Source organism: Nomascus leucogenys, chromosome 10 (genome assembly GCF_006542625.1).
Source record: "Nomascus leucogenys isolate Asia chromosome 10, Asia_NLE_v1, whole genome shotgun sequence".
Classification (NCBI taxonomy): Eukaryota; Metazoa; Chordata; class Mammalia; order Primates; family Hylobatidae; genus Nomascus; species Nomascus leucogenys.
Genome location: NC_044390.1, coordinates 73,964,078 through 73,976,534, shown reverse-complemented (window position 1 = coordinate 73,976,534; position 12,457 = coordinate 73,964,078). Strand labels below are relative to the sequence as shown.

The window sequence follows — 12,457 nt, the reverse complement described above, 5'->3', positions numbered from 1 at the left end:
CTGACAAACTGATAAAAAATTATTCAAGTGTTAGGTTCCAAGTAGAGTTGAATTAGCATATATTATGCCTTGAGCCAATTGCAAAAAGGTGACCCCTCCTGGTATACAAACTACAGAAAAAAGTTCCCACTGGGTGGGCAAATTATTAAAAAGCACACATAGCTTGGAAAGCTCAGACTGTGGACAGAATTTTAGCTTTCTTTTGTTCTCTTGCTATAGGGCACAGATTGTACAAATACATGTACTAGTTCTGGTTCCAAACCTTGCTATCAATATCTCAAAAACAATTCTAGAATGAACCCAAATACCTTATATTTCCTAAAAAGGATTTTTTTATACCATTGCCAAATTGAAGGATCACTGACCATTCCCTCAAAATTCAATGTCAGCTTTCTTCTCTACAAACTGCAGGTCTGAGTCTCTCAAGCTTACCCTTATATGTGAGGCAAGCAGGTATAACTACTCCATCACTGAACATTTCTGTACTCCCTTACATGTTATAAAAACAACAACTACTATTACCAATATAAGATTTTACAAAATTTCTATTAATCTATCATCAGACTTAACTATTCAATAAAAAGAGGCTGCCTGTGGGTCCCATTATGATCTTATCAGGAAACCTAGGCTATGTGCACATAGTCATCAGCTACAAAAATGCCTGTTTTAAATGTAGTCATCCCTTGGTATCTGTGTGGGATTGATTCCAGATCCCTCTGCAGATAATAAAATCCACAGATACTCAAGTGTCTTATATAAAATGGCATAGAAGGCTGGGCACGGTGGCTCACGCCTGTAATCCCAGCACTTCGAGAGGCTGAGGAAGGCGGATCATGAGGTCAGGAGATCAAGACCATCCTGGCTAACATGGTGGAACCCCGTCTCTACTAAAAATACAAAAAATTAGCTGGGCATGGTGGCACGTGCCTGTAATCTCAGCTACTCGGGAGGCTGAGGCAGGAGAATCACTTGAACCAGGGAGTCGGAGGTTGCAGTGAGCCAAGATCGTGCCATTGCACTCCAGCCTGGCAACAGAGCGAGACTCTGTCTCAAAAAAAAAAAAAAAAAAAAAAAGCATAGTATTTGCATGTAACCTATGCACTTCTTACTGTATACTTTAAGTCATCACTAGATTATTTATAATATCTAATACAATGTAAATGCTATGTAAATCATTGTATTATTTAAGGAATAATGACAGAAAAGTTTGTACATGTTCTATACAACTATCCTTTTTTTCCTTGAATATTTTCAACCTACAATTGATTAAATTCATAGATGCAGATTGCACGATACAGAGGGATGACTGTATTACGTTCTCTAAATAGATATAGAAAAGAACTTTATTTGATAAGCCAAAAAAAATTTCTTAACATTGTCAATTCTATCCCTGCCATACCCGATATTTAGAAAGGACTTTCTCTTAATATTTTAGTATCATTGTTAAAGCACTTTTTTTTAAATGTAGTTTGGGGATAGCGGAAAGTATAATGTGCCCATTATTAAAAGTATACAGAACAGGGAAAATTTTCTCCATATTTAGACCTTTCACATTCAAGACAAAAAAATACATCCTACATACTACTTCACATGTTGTATATTCCTGGGGGTGGAGTCAGATCACCTTTGTTTCCACATAATTTTATTCAAGAAGGAAATATCTACCTTCCTCCTTAAGTTGAGAAACATGTAATAAGGTATTATAAAATATTACATATGTGAATTTGGAGTTCTACATATCTAAAAGCACACAAATATCTTTCTTCCATCCTAAGCCAAAAACAACAGCAACAATAAAATTAAAAAAAAAAACAACAAAAAACCTATGGGCAGTATGGCACCTTTCTTCCTAATAACTTCAGACTCAAGAAAGAAAAAGAGCAGAGCCTGAAGACAAATTGGAATAGCCAGGGCTATACATAAACCAAATGGACTGAGAAACTCTGGGACATGAAAGAGATTAAAGGTGCCTACAAAATTTATAGTTAAAAACTGCTTCATCTAAAAGCTTGTAGAAGATCATCCAGCAAGCAAAGACAAGATGTTTTTGCACAGTTTTTAATCATAGTTGTTCTTGAACATACCATTTCTCACTACAGACCTACCTCACACAGTGACTGCTGCACAGCTTTTTGCTATATCTCTTGAAAAATAATACCACTTTTTGGACAATGACTCTTTTTTAAATTACAATTTTTAGAACCAAAAACACGTAAAAAACAATAAAAGTGATATTTAATCGACATATTTAATGCTTTACTCAATACAATAATTTCTATTTAAAGAATATTATCAGAAACAAATAAAAGTGGTTGAAAAGGCAGCATTCTTTATAGCTCTTCTATCTGTTGAGTTTGTTGTACTGCTTCCATGTTTCAAAGGTGCTCTTGCATTTCCCCTTTATTTTGCCCTATCAGTACTTTTCTGTGCTATAACTATTTAAGTTGATTTTACTCTTCCTAATACATGCTCTGCTCTCCTCAAACACCTTTCATACCTCCCTGCTGCCCACAGAATGCTGCTGAAATGGGCCCAATTTCCCTTTTCCTACTGTTGTCTGATACACACAATGCAAACATATACTGTTTCTTCTTCAGGTGTTCCAAATTGACCCCCAGTCCCTGACCATGATACGTCCTGAGTCTTTCCATCACTATTCCTTCAGCATGGTATGCCCTGCCACCCCAACTACCCATCAAGGATTGCCAAAAACTTTTTAGTAGTTTGCTCCCGAACTGAAATCCTAGAGTGGACTCTAATGGTGGTTCTCAGACTTCATCATGCACCACAATCACCTAAAGAACTTTTAAAAAACAAACTATTGCACCTCATCCCTAGAGTTTCTGATTCAGTAGGTCTGGGATGAGGGTCCAGAAATGGGACTTTTAACAAATTCCTAGTTGATACTACTGCTGGTCCAGAATCCACAATGTAAGAATCACTGAACTATGATTAACAACGGAGTGACATAATTTGGACGTTAGGGTCGAGGGTTAACTGAGAATACCTGACCAGATGAACACAGAAAAGCAGGCAGACTTGAAAGCCATTAGCACATTACCTTGATTTCTCCTTCACTGCCATGTGCTAAAGATGTGTAAGGGTGGCAGGGACAGGAATGAGATGTCAGTTTCTATTGTCACATTACCTTTCTTAACTAAAATGTTAAAAACTGCCAAAGGTGTGAGGCATATTACTTGTTTAAGGTCAGTGATCCTGGGCTTGAAATTTGTTCAACCCACCAGACTCTAAAACCAAATCAGTGTGGTAATTAAGAGTAGAAGTTCTGAATTTAAATTGTTTGTATGCAAATCTTGGCTCTTCTTCTGAACAATTGTGGCCTTGGCAAGTTACTTGTCTCTGGACCTCATTTACTGCAAGAATTAAATGAGATTGTGCATGTACAAACACATAGGGCAGTGCCTGGCAAGTGATAAATGTTCAGTACAGGTTATCTGTTATACATTATTATAAGGTAAAATGTCAAAGTCCTCAGTTTGGCACTTAAGATCTGCTAACCTGCTCTGAGTCTTCTTTCATACTATTCTTACCAAATTTTCCTCTTTAGCTATATTTCTTTCCAAATTATCTCATATTGAGCTTTTTTGCTTTTTTACAGCCTCTCTCTACACATCAGTCCTTTTCCTTTTCTATTTAAGTTTCAGCAATGCTCGAAGGCTAAACTTAAAACCCATTTTCAACATAAAATTTTCCCTAACCACTTCAGCCCTCAACATTCTTCTTTTCTAAGGGATACCTAAACCACAAATCTGTAGCAATCATTTGGTGCTTAGCACATCCATCCTGTTAGTTTTCTTTTTATGAGTTTGCCTCAACTACTAAAAGCTCTCTGAAGGCAGAAGGGATATCTTTTTTACAAGAGAAGAAAACGTATTGTAGTGGCTTTTAAATCAAAGACCTGAGTTTAATACCTGGGTTTGCCACTGTGTGACTTTTTTTTTTTTTTTTTTTTACCAGCTGTATGATTTAGACACTTCTTAGCCTCAGTTTCCCATTTTTAAAAAATGGGAGGCTGGGCGCGGTCGCTCATGCCTATAATCCTAGGGAGACTGAAGTGGGAGGATCAAAAAAAAAAAAAAAGGAAATAACATCCATATCTCACAGGGATGTTATAAAATAGACGCTGGAACATAATAAGCACTCTTTAATGGTGACTATTATTATGTTTTATTTCTTCCTAATCTAGTTGCTCTTAGCAGAGCAACTAGAACATAATAAGCACCCTCCTCACAACTCAAAATAAATTAAGTGAAGAAGGTCCCTAAATCTCAAGCATTAGTAGAGGTCTTTTAATAATGTCTTGACACTTCCTCTTTCTAAGAAGGAAAGAAAATAGTAGACACTATTCTCGTGATTGTATTGGTAGGGTGGTTTACCCCCCTGGGTAAGAGTCTTTTCACAGAAGTAGCAGAAGGTATGTACCTTCATATAAAGTTCTTTTTCCTGAAGAGTTTAAATTACTTATATGTATATGCTCTTTAAAATACAGAATAAAACTATTAAAGAAAATAGAAAAAAATCCATTAATTATATGAGCTGGTATATTTTATATACAGTGGACAGAGGGCTTGATCCTTAATTTACTTGATTTTCAGTAACATGCACTATTATTTTAACACATAGTTATGATCATCATGTGCAGAATTTTGTTTCCTTTTAAATTTAACATAATAAGCATTTTTTCATATTGCTAGAGTCCTTGTAAAACATAATTTTAAATGGATGCAGTATTAAATATGACTCCTGTTCTCAATGAATCCCTAGCATGAAATGCAGCAGAGTCCAGAAAGAACAATGTTGGCTTACCATTAAAAGAAATGGCCTCACAATTTTAATAATTATAGCACATGTTGAGTATCTTTTAATCAAACTGCTTAGGATCAGAAGAAGTGTTTCGGATTTCTTTGGATTTTGGAATATTTGTATTATACTTACTTGGTTGAACAGCCCAAATCTAAAGTCCTGTAATGAGCACTTCCTTTGAATATCATGTCAGCACTCAAAAAGTTCCAAATTATGTCCTGTCATTTGCAACAATATGGATGGAACTGTAGGACATTATATTAAGTGAAATAAACCAGGCACAGAAAGACAGGTATTGCATGTTCTCACTTATATATGGAAGCTAAAAAAAAAATTGATCTAATGGAGATAGAGACTACAATGATGCCCACCAGAGGCTGAGAAGGGTAGTAGAGGTGGCTTTGAGGTGGATATGGAGGGGTTGGTTAATGGGTACAAAAATACCATTAGAAGGAATAAGATCTAGTGTTCAGTAGCCCAATAGGTCAATTACAGTTACCAATAATTTATTGTATATTTCAAAAGAAACAGAAGAACAGAATTGGAATGTTCCTAACACAAAGAAATGTTAAAAGTCTGAGAGGATGGATACCCCAATTACCCTGATTTGATCATTATACATTGTGTACAGTTGTGTCAAAGTATCACACGTACCCCATAAATATGTAGAATTATTACGTATCCATAAATTTTTTTTTTTGTTTCAAATTTTGGAGATTTCAGGTTTGGGGATTTGGGATGTGTAACCTGTAATATTTTTTGCTTATGTGCTTTACAGTTTACAAAAAACTTTTATGTTTCTCAATCTAAGAAATGCTTACTGAACACTTACTGCACAATTCCTTTTTTTTTTCTTTTTTTTTTTGAGACAGTCTTCTCTGTCTCCCAGGCTGAAGTGCAGTGGCACAATCTCGGCTTACTGCAACCTCCACCTTCGGAGTTCAAGCGATTCTCCTGTCTCAGCCTCCTGAGTAGCTGGGATTACAGACACACACCACCACGCCTGCTAATTTCTGTATTTTCAGTAGAGATGGGGCTTCACCATGTTGGCCAGGCTGGTCTCAAACTCCTAACCTCAGGTGATCCTTCCACCTCGGCCTCCCAAACTGCTGGGATTACAGGTCTGAGCCACCACGCCCGGCCCCACCACACAATTCTTAAAACATTAAATGATTGCCTGGAGCCACTTGGTTAAGAAATAAAAGATCAGGACTCAATCCGGATCATCTGATTCCAATGTAATTTCCACTGTAAATTACGGTCATACCATAGCTGTCTCCGATTTATTGTGATTTTGAGCATGTCACTTTATTAGGCCTTTTTTTCCCTCAACACCATGCATTAAAACTAAATGCCCTCTAAGGCAACCTTCTTTGAGCTCCAGAATAGTAGGCGTTTTTTTCACTCTGAATCAATAAAACAAGGATCATTTTTGGCTTTAGCTATGAAACAAAATAGGCTATGAAGCATACGTGAGCATTCAAATGATCTATCAAGATTTATAAGCTATCTTAAGAGGTGATTTCTAAAACTATTAAAAAATTAAAAGTTTTATACATAAAGAAAATATCTTTGTTTAAAAGATTGATACCACAGTTCATCTACTAGACTCTGGGAATCCAAAATAGGTTGTTAGAAAACACTTTTGAGGCAAGTGCTGCTTAGAAGAATTGTCTATTGATTAGTGCCAGTTCACCAACTCCTTGTTGCTAGATCATGTTGAGACAGGTACATAAGGTGAGACAGGCATAAAAAAAGAGTATGCCAATCACAGACAAACAGAGAGCCAAATCATGAGTGAACTCCCATTCACAATTGCTTCAAAGAGAATAAAATACCTAGGAATCCAACTTACAAGGGATGTGAAAGGACCTCTTCAAGGAGAACTACAAACCACTGCTCAATGAAATAAAAGAGGATACAAACAAATGGAAGAACATTCCATGCTCATGGGTTGGAAGAATCAATATCGTGAAAATGGCCATACTGCCCAAGGTAATTTATAGATTCAATGCCATCCCCATCAAGCTACCAATGACTTTTTTCACAGAATTGGAAAAAACTACTTTAAAGTTCATATGGAACCAAAAAAGAGCCCGCATCGCCAAGTCAATCCTAAACCAAAAGAACAAAGCTGGAGGCATCACGCTACCTGACTTCAAACTATACTACAAGCCTACAGTAACCAAAACAGCATGGTACTGGTACCACAACAGAGACGTAGATCAATAGAACAGAACAGAGCCCTCAGAAATAATGCTGCATATCTACAACTATCTGATCTTTGACAAACCTGACAAAAACAAGAAATGGGAAAAGGATTCCCTATTTAATCAATGGTGCTGGGAAAACTGGCTAGCCATATGTAGAAAGCTGAAACTGGATCCCTTCCTTATGCCTTATACAAAAATTAATTCAAGATGGATTAAAGACTTATACGTTAGACCTAAAACCATTAAAATCCTACAAGAAAACTTAGGCAATACCATTCAGGACATAGGCGTGGGCAAGGACTTCATGTCTAAAACACCAAAAGCAATGGCAACAAAAGCCAAAATTGACAAATGGGATCTAATTAAACTAAAGAGCTTCTGCATAGCAAAAGAAACTACCATCAGAGTGAACAGGCAACCTACAGAATGGGAGAAAATTTTTGCAACCTACTCATCTGACAAAGGGCTAATATCCAGAATCTACAATGAACTCAAACAAATTTACAAGAAAAAAACAAACAACCCCATCAAAAAGTGGGCAAAGGACATGAACAGACACTTCTCAAAAGAAGACATTTATGCAGCCAAAAAACACATGAAGAAATGCTCATCATCACTGGCCATCAGAGAAATGCAAATCAAAACCACAGTGAGATACCATCTCACACCAGTTAGAATGGCCATCATTAAAAAGTCAGGAAACAACAGGTGCTGGAGAGGATGTAGAGAAATGGGAACACTTTTACACTGTTGGTGGGACTGTAAACAGTTCAACCATTGTGGAAATCAGTGTGGCGATTCCTCAGGGATCTAGAACTAGAAATACCATTTGACCCAGCCATCCCATTACTGGGTATATACCCAAAGGACTATAAATCATGCTGCTATAAAGACACATGCACACGTGTGTTTATTGTGGCACTATTCACAATAGCAAAGAGTTGGGACCAACCCAAATGTCCAACAATGATAGACTGGACTAAGAAAATGTGGCACATATACACCATGGAATACTATGCAGCCATAAAAAATGATGAGTTCATGTCCTTTGTAGAGAACATCATTCTCAGTAAACTATCGCAAGGACAAAAAACCAAAACCCGCATGTTCTCACTCATAGGTGGGAACTGAACAATGAGAACTCATGGACACAGGAAGGGAAACATCACACTCCGGGGACTGTTGTGGGGTGGGGGGCGGAGGGACAGCATTAGGAGATATACCAAATGCTAAATGATGAGTTAATGGGTGCAGCACACCAACATGGCACATGGATACATACGTAACAAACCTGCACATTGTGCACATGTACCCTAAAACCTAAAGTATAATTAAAAAAAAAAAAGAGTATGCATTTAGAAACTTTCATAGTAATTTGATGATTATTTCTTTTAGTGATTAATTTTTATTACATTTTAGAAAAGTATTGGCCTACTGCAAATTAGGGAAAAACAAACAAAAAAAGACCTTGATCCTTCATCTCAAATAATTTGAGAAGCACTGTTCTAGACCACACTTCTTATCCTTTATAAGTTTTCTTCAACTATATAAGGTAGCAAAACTGAGATACCAGAGTAATAAATAGTATAAAGTTTCATAAATACAGTTGTCCCTCAGTGTCCTCAGAAGGCTAATTCCAGGACCCCCATGGATACTGAAATCTACAGATGCTCAAGTCCCTAATATAAAATGGTATAGTACTTGCATATAACCTTTGCACAACCTCCCATATACTTTAAATCACCTCTAGACTACTTATAATACCCAATACAATATAAATGCTATGTAAATTGTTATATTTTTTATTTGTATTTTTTACTGTTATATCATTGTTTTGGGGGTTTTTTCCCCTAAATTTTTTTTGTTTTTTTTGAGACAGAGTCTCGTCTGTTGCCCAGGCTGGAGTACAGTGGTGCGATCTCAGCTCACTGCAACCTCCGCCTCCCAGATTCAAGTGATTCTCCTGCCCCAGCCTCCTGAGTAGCTGGGATTACACATGCCACCACACCCCACTAATTTTTGTATTTTAGTAGAGATGGGGTTTAACCATGTTGGCCAGGCTGGTCTCGAACTCCTGACCTCAGGTGATCGCTTGCCTTGGCCTCCCAAAGTGCTGGGATTACAGGCTTGAGCTACAGTGCCCAGCCTCCCCTAAATATTTTTGAACTCCGTTGGCTGAATCTATGCATACAGAAGGCTGACTGCAGGCTTATCTGACAGTTTAATTGTTAGACACTGTGATGGAAACTGATAGTTGTCCACCAAATCCCACTGTCCTTTTCTCATGCAGTAACAACTGTGGCAAGGCCCATGGCTACCTAGCTACACCATATTCCCCAGTTGTTCTTCACTGCTATATGATGGAGCTCTTGCCAGTAGAATGAAAGTGTATAGACATGATCTATGCTATTTCCAGGTCTGGCTCTTTAAGACAGTGGGTATGACTTCTCCACTGTCTTATCCCCTTCTATAGCCTAAGACCTAAAAGTGGCAGTCCAGCCTAGGTTAAGACAATGCTCAGATGGTGAAGCATGACTTGACAACTTGAAAGGAAACAGGCCCCTGAATAAATTCATAAAGCAGAGCCATTCACTACCTGAATGATTATCTCAGAACTATTACTGGAAAAGGTAATAAACACCCATATTTCGTAAACCACTTCTACCTTGGGGTCCCTTTGTTAAAACAACTTAGCTTTAACCTAAATATAATATAGCTTTGAAATGTGGTATCCCATCAATGTACCATACAGAATCTGTACCATACAGAATCAAAATGGGTTGGACTGGAACAAACATAGTTTCAACCAGAGTGGTAGCAGTGGCGAGAGAGACAAGTGAACAGATTTGGTATGTATTTTAGAGGGAAAATTGACAGGACTTACTATTTGTGGGGGACAGGGAAGTTTCTGGCTTAAGCCAACATAGTACCATTTATTGAGAAGGGGATGACTGGGGTAAAAACAGGTTTGGGGGAAAATTCTGTAAGGTCACATTAAGTTTGTGATAACTAGAGATGTCAAATAGGAAGCTGAATGTATGTGGCTGGAGCCCTAAGCAGCCATCAGGGTTATCTATGATTTCTATATGAATAAGGGCATTCTTTTATTTATTTATTTATTTTTGAGATGGAGTCTCACTCTTGCCCAGGATGGCGTGGAATGGCGTGATCTTGGCTCGTGCAACCTCCGCTTCCCGGGTTTAAGCAATTCCCGTCTCAGCCTCCCGATTAGCTGGGATTACAGGCACGCACTACCAGTCCTGGCTAATTTTTATATTTTTAGTAGAGACGGGGTTTCACCAGTTGGTCAGGTTGGTCTCCAACTCCTGATCTCGTGATCCACCCACGTCAGCCTCCCAAAGTGCTGGGATTACGGTATTCTTAAGTTATAAAAGTAGATGAGATTGCCTAGAGAAAAATATATAGAGAAAAGGGGGGCTAAAAGCCATGAAAGATGCTACCACTCAGTGGCTGTGGGGAAGAAAAACTGATAAAGGAGGTAAAGAGGTATTAGCAAGAGGAAATTTAGGAGTGTGGTGTTCTGGAACACAAGATGGCAGAAAATATTTTATGGAGGGGATGGTCAACTGTTTGAAATGCAGATGAAAGATGAAACAGCATAAAGACCTGGCAATGCTAGATCACAAATGGCCTTGATAAAAACAGTTTCTGGGGACGGGCACGGTGACTCATGCCTGTAATCCCAGCACTTTGGGAGGCCCAGTCGGGTGGATTACCTGAGGTCGGGAGCTCGAGACTAGCCTGGCCAACATGGAGAAACCCCGTCTCTACTAAAAATACAAAAAATTAGCCACGCGTGGTGGCACATGCCTGTAATCCCAGTTACTTGGGAGGCTGAGGCAGAAGAATCGTTGAACCCAGGAGGCGGAGTTTGCCGTGAGCCGAGATCGTGCCATTGCACTCCAGCTTGGGCAACAAGAGCAAAACTCCATCTCAAAAAAAAAAAGAAAAGAAAAAAACCAAACACAGAAAAACAGTTTCTGAAGAGTAACTGGGAGGTGAAAAAGACAGAGAAGTAGATACCTTTCAAGATGTTGCTGTAAGACAGAGAAATGGGCTGGCAATAAGAGGGAACGTAAGATCAAGAAAGGCTGTTCTTTCTTTTTTAAAGAGAAAATATACTAGTCCATGTATATGAGAAGAATGAAGAGTCTGGAATTAATCCAGAGGGAAATGGGAACTTACTGCAGAGTATTAAGCAGGAAAATGACATTAGATTTGTATTTTGGAAATATTACTCTGATGTTAATGTGGAAAATGAATAAGAAAAGGGGAGCAGGACCAGAAGCAGGGCAGTTAAGTGGTTGTTGCAGTAATCCTAGTGAGAGATGATGGAGGTCTGAACTAAGGCAGTGGTAATGAAACTGGGAAAACTACAGAGGTTTTTTGTTGTTGTTGTTGTTTTTTGAGACAGGGTCTCACTCTGTCACCTAGGCTGGAGTGCAGTGGTGCCATTATGACTTACTGCAGCCTCGACCTCCCGAACTCAAGTGATATTCTCATCTCCCAGTGTTGGGATTACAGGAGTGAGCCATGGTGCCCAGCAGAGGAAAGATTTTAAGGGTGCAGAATTGACTGAATGATTGGTGGAATGATTGGTCAAGAACGAAGAAGAAAGAGGAGGCAAGGATAGATTTCTAACTTGTATAACTTGGTTGATGGTGGTATCTTTTACTTCTGAGATAGGTGACTTGCTTCCTAAAGTTGGCAGCAAAAAGAAAATGTTGCTGCCTGGTAGACATTTCTCTTTTAACTGTCCCATAGTAGATACCTGAAATAAAACACATCCAAACACATTAACTAGGAAGGGGCCTGATCCCCCCATAACTCACCTTTCTAAAACTCACATTCAACTACTTATTGTCATAATATCCTTGATCTAATGCCTGTCCAAACTTCTGTGCCTTTTTTCATGTTACTTCCTGTATTCAAAATGTCTTCCCAACCCCTGACCTTCTTAAATCACTCCTCCCTTCAAATCAAATGCTATCTTTTTCACCATCCCCCAGCAGGAAGTAATCCCTTCCACCTCTAAATCCAGAATACTTAATCTCTAGCACTTTTATAGCACTTAACACCTCTGACCTTGAATTGTATTTATGGAGAGTTCTCTCTTTTATCAGCTTTGGTGGGGGCAAGGTCTGTTTGACATATTTCTCTTCTTCCACAGGCATAAAGATGCTGTCAAATATGTTGAATATTTACAAACATACATACTAGGTATGACAACTTCAAAGCACTGTGTGCTATAGAATATTATTTCCAAATATTTAATAGGTTATTAAAGCTCTGGATTTGATTCCCAGCTGCCACTTACTTTAGCTGTATGACTTTAAGTTGACTAATTTCTTTATTTCCTTACCTGTAAAATTGGTATAATAGTACCTACTTCAGGCTGG

General features: G+C 38.2%; 1 protein-coding gene across 7 annotated transcripts in view; it reads right to left on the bottom strand.

Moving 5' to 3' along the window:
* RIC8B (RIC8 guanine nucleotide exchange factor B) overlaps positions 1 to 12,457 on the bottom strand; it is a 115,623-nt gene that overhangs the window by 75,055 nt on the left and 28,111 nt on the right. The gene's annotated exons all lie outside the window — the stretch shown is intronic.